This window comes from Oryzias melastigma, linkage group LG3, assembly GCF_002922805.2.
Source record: "Oryzias melastigma strain HK-1 linkage group LG3, ASM292280v2, whole genome shotgun sequence".
NCBI lineage: Eukaryota > Metazoa > Chordata > Actinopteri > Beloniformes > Adrianichthyidae > Oryzias > Oryzias melastigma.
Genome location: NC_050514.1, coordinates 1,622,748 through 1,631,618, shown reverse-complemented (window position 1 = coordinate 1,631,618; position 8,871 = coordinate 1,622,748).

Below are 8,871 nucleotides of genomic sequence, written 5' to 3'. Positions count from 1 at the left end.
TCTTTCAGGTTGTTGCTGGAGCCTATCCCAGCCATTGTTGCATGGAGGTGTGGCTCACCCAGCATGTCACCAGTCGAGTTTGACCAAAGAACACATTTTAGAAAAAGAAAAGAAAAGTACGACTACAAGCGGCTGGGCGCTCCCTTAGAGATAGGGTGAGGAGCTCAGTCAGCCGGAGAGAGCTCGGAGTAGAGCCGCTTCTCCTCCACATCCAGTCGAGGTGGTCCGGGCATCTGATCCGGATGCCTCCTGGACGCCTCCCTGGTGAGGTGTTCCGGGCATGTCCCACTGGGCGGAGGCCCCGGGGAAGACCCAGGACACGCTGGAGAGACTATGTTTCTCGGCTTGCCTGGGAACGCCTCGGGGTCTCCCCAGAAGAGCTGGAGGAAGTGGCCGGGGAGAGGGAAGTCTGGGCATCTTTGCTTAGACTGCTGCCCCCGCGACCCGGTCCCGGATGAAGCGGAGGAAGATGGATGGATGGATGGAACTTTCAACTTTACTACACTCTGACTCCACATAATATAAAGCAACGAATAATCGACTATTAAATTAGTTGCAGACTATTTTAATAGTCGATTAGTCGTCGATTAGTCGACTAATCGTGACAGCCCTATTTCCGAGGCAGTAGAGGTCTGTCGGACCCCTGGGTAAACTATGAAAAAAACTTCGACTTATACTGCGTAAAATATGGTAACTTTTTTTGCACATTTCTTTACATTTCCTAACAATTTTCTTAAAGCAGCATAAACTTCAAAACCTCAACCTTTTCTTTTTGGTTAGCTGTAATTATTCCGATGTAATTTATCATCTTTTATCTTCCTTTTATTAATTGAAGGCAATTAAGGCCATGGTAACAATGACTGTCACGCCCGGGATTTAAACCCCTAGTCAACAGACTTGCAGAAGAAACAGAAATGAAAAGTTGTCTCTCCTATTCCTTATTTATTTCCTTTAAAATCCACCAGGAAATTGGACCATAATTTGCTCCCTCTCTAGTTTGTTTTGCTGATAATAGAAAATTTTGCTTTCTTGCTTCCCTGGCACACACAGGTCATGCAGCAGGCTCTGCAACTGTTCATTATGGTAAGCATGAAACAAAATTGTCTTAGTGCAGCAAAAGTAGAAGTCAATAAAGGTTACAGAGGCCAAAACCCACTTGTTCTAGCTTCTTTTCATTACATTTCCTCTGCTCTCATTTTAATTTAAAACCTAATCAGAAAAAAAATAATGGAATGAGTTTTTATCTCTAAAGACTTCTTTTAAATTTGTACATTTTTAAACAGAAGACACTTATTTAAAATTACTGAAATTCTCTTGAATTTACCAAATTTCTTCATTTAATCTGAATCCCCAAACTAAATTACTATTTGCAATTCATTTTAATTTGTCTTTCTAGTTCAGGGGAAAAAAATAATTAAAGACAAAAGGCTTTTTGGCAACAAGCTCCTGAGTGGTTGGTTCATTTGCGAACAGATGAAAACCCTTTATATTGTCAATACGTCTTGCTGTTGGGAGCTCTTACAGGAAAAACTGTCAATCTTATTTGAGCCGTATCACAAGAGTCACTGCGCAAATTTCCTGCAGAACAGGGCAGTGATGCTACAAAGGATTGTATTACCAAATGAAAAAGACAAAAGCATAGCTGATTCCTTAAAGACCCACTCTGATGAAAATTGTGTTTTTAATGTGGCATTTTTCTGATAATAAAAGACATATATTAGGAAAAACTCAAAATTGCCTTTCTAAAATTTGTTTTACTCAAATCGTTGAGAATCAAAAGCACATGAAAAAAATGCAGTTTGAAAAACCTTCACGTACAAACTAGACTGCTCACAAAAATTAAAGGAACACCTTTTTTATTGAGCCTGGCATATATTGAATTAAACCTGTTCGATAACGTTCTTGTTGGTTAATCAGCTGAGGGCCTCATTAATCAATTTCAGCTGTATTGGTGTTCATGGAATTAACAACAGGTGCTCTTCAGTGGCAACAATTAGAAAACCCTCCAAACAGGACTGGTGTTACATGTGGAGGTCATTTCAAGTTTCTCCCTCTTGATCTTTTTTGGCTGGTTTTCCACTCGTGCTGATTTTGGCTTGGTAATTATCTCTACTGGCAGTATGAGGTGATTCCTTAACCCTACAGAAGTTGCACAGGTTGTCCAACTTCTCCAGGATGGCACATCCACACGTGCTGCAGCAAGAAGGTTTAATGTGTCTCCCAGCACAATCTCCAGAACATGGAGGAGATTTCAGGAGACTGGTGGTTATTCTGGGAGAGCTGGACAGGGCCGTAGAAGGTCCTCAACCCCTCAGCAGGACCCATACCTGCTCCTTTGTGCAAGGCGGAACAGGCTGAGCACTGCTCGTGCCCTACAGAATGACCTCCAGAGGGCCACTGGTGTGAATGTCTCTACCCAAACAATCAGGAACAGACTTCATGAAGGTGGCCTGAGGGCCCCACGTCCTGTAGTGGGCCCTGTGCTCACTGCCCAGCACCGTGGAGCTCCACTGGCATTTGCTCAAGAACACCAGAATTGGCAAGTCCACCACTGGCGCCCTGTACTTTTCACAGACGAGAGCAGGTTCACCCTGAGCACCTGTGATAGACGTGAAAGAGTCTGGAGAAGACAAGGAGAACGTTATGCTGCCTGCAACGTGGTTCAACATGACAGGTTTGGTGGTGGGTCAGTGATGGTCTGGGGAGGCATATCCATGGAGGGACGCACAGACCTCTACTGCCTAGGAAATGGTGCTCTGACTGCCATAAGGTATCCAGATGAAATCCTTGAACCCATTGTCAGACCCTACGCTGGTGCAGTAGGTCCTGGTTTCCTCCTAATGCACGACAATGCCCGGCCTCACGTGTCAAGAGTATGCAGGCAGTACCTGGAGGATGAAGGAATTGAAACAATTGAATGGCCTTCACCATCCCCTGACTTAAACCCAATAGAACATCTCTGGGACATTATGTTTGGGTCCATTAGGCCCCGCCAGGTTGCTCCTCAGACTGTACAACAGCTCAGGGATGCCCTCACACAGATCTGGGAGGAAATGCCACAAGACACCATCCGTCGTCTCATTAGGAGCATGCCGCCACGTTGTCAAGCATGCATACAAGCTGGTGGGGGCCACACAAGATACTGAAAAGCATTTTGAGTTGCAGGAATTAAGTTTAGGAAAAATGGACTAGCCTGCCACATCTTCATTTCACTCTGATTTTATGGTGTCTACACAATTGAGCCTCTGTAGGCTGAAAACTTTTATTTCCATTAAAAGACTTGGCATCCTTTTATTCCTAAGACACTGCCCTGTCGTTACTTGTATAGATATCCAACTTCATATTGAGATCTGATGGATCTAATGTGTTTCTTTAAAGGGGTCCTTTAATTTTTGTGAGTAGTATATATTTATATAATCCTAGAATCGTTTTCAAACCCAAAATAAGACTTGGGACCGTTCATACAGCTCATTTGTTCCAATCTTGTTGGACACAAAACAGGGGAAGCTGCTCTTTTGAGCCAAGTGGAACAGAGGATTGAGTGTGTGTCTGAGTGTGTCAGTGTGTGTGTTCATATGACATTTGCTCAGATGGCAGCTAAGAAACAAGTGGTCACACTCCATGTAATATTGATTTTACGTTTGGAATGCTGCTGTTTTTGAGCAGAAGGATACGGAAGAAGGAAGTGCCAGCACTGGTGGTGATGGAGATGATTATCACCCGATCACATCACATGGTGGCTGAGGCACAAGACAGAGTACTGTGAGGTTACTGACATCTGGAAATAGAAAGTGCCGCGGAGGGACTGTCCACTAAGGCATTCCAAAAAGAAGATTATGAATTTCAGTCCCATAAAATGAAGCGGTTTGTCAAAACTGGAGCAAAACTCTAAATAGTTATCAATCAAATGGCTGTCTATTTGAGGCTCAGAGGTTGTTTGGGGGAACCAGTCAACATATCTATGAATATTCATGTTCAAAATGAACAACTAAAAAAGTGCAGGAAATTAAAAAATTAACATTTAGTCTTTAGAATGTCTTTGGGTTGGTGCATGGCGCAAAAAAGAGAACATGACTTCTAATCAAATGAAAGAAGGGGTTGGCTCCTGCTTTACAGACAAGTTGTTCTTGGGAAATACACTGAACCCCACATTGGTTCTGCTGGCCCTGGTAGCATTAGTGCATGGCAGTTCTGCCACCATTGGTGTATGATTGTGTGTGTAAGTGGTTGTCTAGAATTATGACCGTAAAGCACTTTGGGGGTAAAAGAAGGAAGAAAAGTCTAATACAATGCAGTTCATCCATTTATCCAAAGTGAATTACAATATATATATATCAAACAAAAGCTGAGTTAAAGTCAGTGCATTCAGACACAAATTAAATACTATGAAAAATATTTTTTTTACTGCAAAAAGTTTGGTTTATTTCTTTTTAGATTGTGCAGAACACTAATTTACTCTCCATGTAATTGCAAGTGAGTAGGACTGTGAGTGCAGAAAGAGGATCCCGATATCTCCAACAGAATCAGTGTGAGGTGGAGAAATAAGGGCAGAGAACACAGTGTCACTGAAGTTCTCCAAATGTCAGTTCCTTTAGTCTTTAGTTGACAGGATAATATCCTGCAATTTGCGGGGTAATCCAGTACTAACTATCCGGCACAGAAATGGGTCAGGAATACTAACTAGCCAAAAAACAATGACAGTAGTCACAGTTGCTCCTGGAGTTAAGAAATAACGTAGTCACATCCACCTGTACTTACACCCATTATCTTGCAGTTCACTTGAGGCTCTTATGGGCCACCTGAAGGGACGTAAATAAATTGGAATGTACCATTGTCATGCATGTAAATGTATCATTAGGTATTTGTAAGGATAATATAAGTTACACGCACTTGCCGTATCGTGCCCTAACACCACAGTCTAGTCCATGAATGGGCAAACCATTTGACTCAAGGGCCAAAAAGTGTTCTAAAATGTGTCAGAAGGGCCGGACCATGAGTGGATACGAGGTGTGTTCAGGTAATTCACCTCACAAGAGAGAACAAAAGCATGTTATCTGGACGAAAACATTTTTTAATTCTAATTGTAAATTAATATATATTATTCACAAAGAACATTTTGGAGTTTTTATTTCAAAACCATGACTTTTGTTTCCATATCAGTGCCAACTGTACCGATGGATTGATGTCCTCCAGGAAAAAATGCGAACTTAGAGAGAAGCTGCTGCATTCATGTGGTGTTGGAATGATGAAAAAAAAAATCAAATGTCTTATTCAGAAAACACACATGAACATCGGAAAAACAAATCTTCACACATTACATGAATGCACAATATTTCTGCTAGCAAAGGTCAATTTATTTACAGTTCACCATTTAGGGGAAACAACATAATTACTTAAGTTTGGCAGGACAGAATAAACAGTTTAATTTGCCGCATACGGCCCCCGGACCTTAGTTTTCCCACCCCTGCTCTAATCACCAGTAAGGTGTGCACAATGGCTCCTTACTGACCGTACAAAAATGCTGCACGCACAGTGGGCATGTGATACATAAGTGCCCGTAGGATGCCTACATGAACTACAATGTTATTGTTAAATTTCTTCATTCAGCCAAAAGTGCACACTTATCACTTCAACAGCATTGTACGGTGCACAGTTTTAAAAAAATGAAAAATCTGTACATGTCTGTGTCTCACCCAGTTGGCCCTCACTTACCCTTACGTGAGGCATAAGTGTTCACCGTGTCCTGTCACCTCCAGGATTTGCACAAACATTTTCAGTCTATGGGCTCGCCGAGTGGTCTTAAAATGTTATCCACCTGTGAGCCTTGAACAAGTTTGCCCGTTTTTTCACCTGTGAGGACAATTGTGACTAAGGCTAAAGAAAGATGAGGGCACTTCAGAGCTGAGATACTTGGCTTCAACATTTAAAGACAAAATGTTGCATTTTTGTGCTTTTCCATTTTTACAAATTTTTGCCTTTTACACCGGTCTACTTGCTAATAGTAATACTACTGAAGAACTGTCATGCAGTTGCAATCATGCAGACCAAAACAGTGCAACCATGTTGTACAAAGACATCCATCCTTTCCGCTTCAGATTTATAATTCTGATGTCCAAATGTTCACCATATCGAAGTCCTTCTTTTATAATAGCATTGGACCAGTAAATTAATGGACTCTGCAGATTTGCTGATGCAGGGTGATACATGATGTTTAGGAAAAATTCTGCTTAAGAAAAAGAACTTCCTCTCTTTCAAAAGTCTTTAAAATGTCAAACTGTCTCCTGTGAAATAGGCGGAGAAGGCTTTGTGGCTCACTCAAAGAGATAGTGCAGGGAGGAGTGCTGATTTCTGTCAGACTTTTCACCTCCCACATTTCCCTTTGCACTGTTCCCCCGTCATTGTAAAACTCCAGTGGCATGCAGTTTCTCCAGCATCATGTCATTAGCTTTCATTATCTCTCCCAGCACTGAGCTCACAGGAAGAAGATGCACTGCCAGGCAAACCAAGCGGTGCAGGCGGCAGCATTAGGAGAAATTATGCAAGGGGAAGATGAAAGCAGCAATGAGCAGAGGAGAGATGGTGAGAAAATAGCTTGAGGAAATTTGAGGAGAAATTAGGAGAAGCGCCAGGTTACATCAGGACAAAGTTTTATTGCGTGTGGCTTAAAAAACAGCTCATAATTGACTGAAAATTTCTCCCTCAGCTCAATTTGCAGAGAAAAATATTTACCTTTGAGTAGGGGAGTCAGTTTTACCTTTGCAAAAAAAAAAAAAAAAAACTTGGCTAATCCAAGGAGGACGGCTGTTTTCTGTTTCATGGGGTTGTTAGAAGTTACCTAATGTTCATCTGAAATGCTTTAAAGGATTGAAGTTTAGACGTAGAAGAGAGCAGAGTTCAGGCACTTTTCCCATTTGAGTTTGATTTAGAGTAGTCAGTGATGGAGCTGAGATAAACACTTAGCTGTTTTTATTTTTCTCCAGGTCTGCTGAGACAGTTTTTCAACATTGTTTTTGCCTTTTTCTGTCCATTAGAGTAAACATAAAAAGATATATACTCACTTTTTAAAACATTTTCTTCATATCCTGCTGACACTCTGCCCCACAGTAGTGTTTCTGATTTAAAGTACTGGAGAGTTAATAACCAATAAGATAAAAGGATGCACAGTATATTTGCTTGAGTGGACGTCTTTTTAGTAAAACAAAATTAATAAATAGGTTTGCTATATTTTCCGCACTACAAGGCACACTTGAAACTCTTAATTTAAAAAAAAAAAAAAAGAAAAGTTCGCCTTATAAGCCAGGGCACATTATACGGTGTACTTAATTCTGCTGCAAACAAGATTAGGTGGTAGTTTAGATACCTATGATAGCTAGCGTGTAGTGGTGCTTTTTTTTTTTACATGTTACTAACAAGAGTTAGCATAGTCAACAGAATGTTTATTTTAGTTATATCAGTCTGTTTTTTTACTTCATGCTATAAAGGTTTGGAGATACAAGTATTGTGAATATGCTAATGCAGCTAACATATGGTGGTGATGGACTGTGTATCTTTTTATATATATATTGCTAGCATACTTGGGAGTTGATGTAGCCACAGTAACGTTTGTTTTAGTGGTGTCAGTCTGTTACAAACAAGGTTGGGTGTTGTTGTATATTTATGTTAACGCGGCTAACGTGTAGTGGTGTTGAACTGTGTTTTTTTTACATGTAACTAACAAAGTTGGGAGCTAGCATAGCCACAGTAACATTTGTTTTAGCTTATGAGTCTGTTTTTTTCTTACAAGCTATAAACGAGGTTGGGCAGTATGTTGCTGTAAATATGCTAACGTGGCTAAGTGTTGGGAGTTAGCATAGCCACAATAACATTTGTTTTAGTGGTATCAGTTTTTATGAATTGAAAACATGTTGGGTGTTTTGGTATACATGCTAATATAGCTAACGTGTAGCAATGCCGAACTGTGTGTGTGTGTTTTTTTAAATTTTTTTTTTTTATGTGTCACTAACAGGGTTGGAGTAAGCGTGCCCACATAGTGTCATTTGCTTTATATTTTTAATCTAACCTCCATTTTACCAGGCAGTCCCATTAAGATAAGATATCTTTTTCAAGGGAGACTTGAGCTGAAAGGCATTAGTGGTATTAGTATGTTTTTTTTCAAATTGCAAACAAGGTTGGAAGTTAAATTCATTTTAAATATGCTAATATGGCTAACATGTAGCGAGTTACAAACAATTTCTAGAATTACTATGAACGTAATTAATAAAGTCTTACTGATGGACTTATCTCTGACTCTTGCGTTTTGCTGTATGCGCCTTGCAGTTTGATTTGCCTGATGTGACTTGAGTTCAGATATATGGCTATTCATTTATGTTACACCGTATATTCAGGTGCAGCCCTTAGTGCAGAAAATAAGCAATATTAACAGAAATTTTAGGCTGAATCTGAATTTCTTTCCTACCTCTTTGGCTTCTTCCTTACTCCTACATTTATCCCTCCAAGTGGAGAGATATGGAAAAAAATAGCATCTTCAACGTGGACCACCCTACCTGCAGATGGTAGTGATGTGTCAATCGCAGATCTTGTTTCTTTTTTTTTTTCTTCTTTTTTTTAAACTTTCTTTCAGCCTATCTGTTTTTCTCTTCAATCACAGAGACATGTATGTTTTACTATATTTATTTGTAATTGACATATATGTTTACTATATTTACTCTTTGGTTTATGGTTTGTTCTGAGCGCAGGGGAGTATATAACATAGGTGTTGTTAATAAAATAAAGAGTCGTTTGGGAGCTAAAAGAGCAGTCTCTTTTTAGTGAGGCAATCCAATAGAGCCGGTTCTCTAAGAAGAGCTGAAATTACCATCACTATTAGAGGAA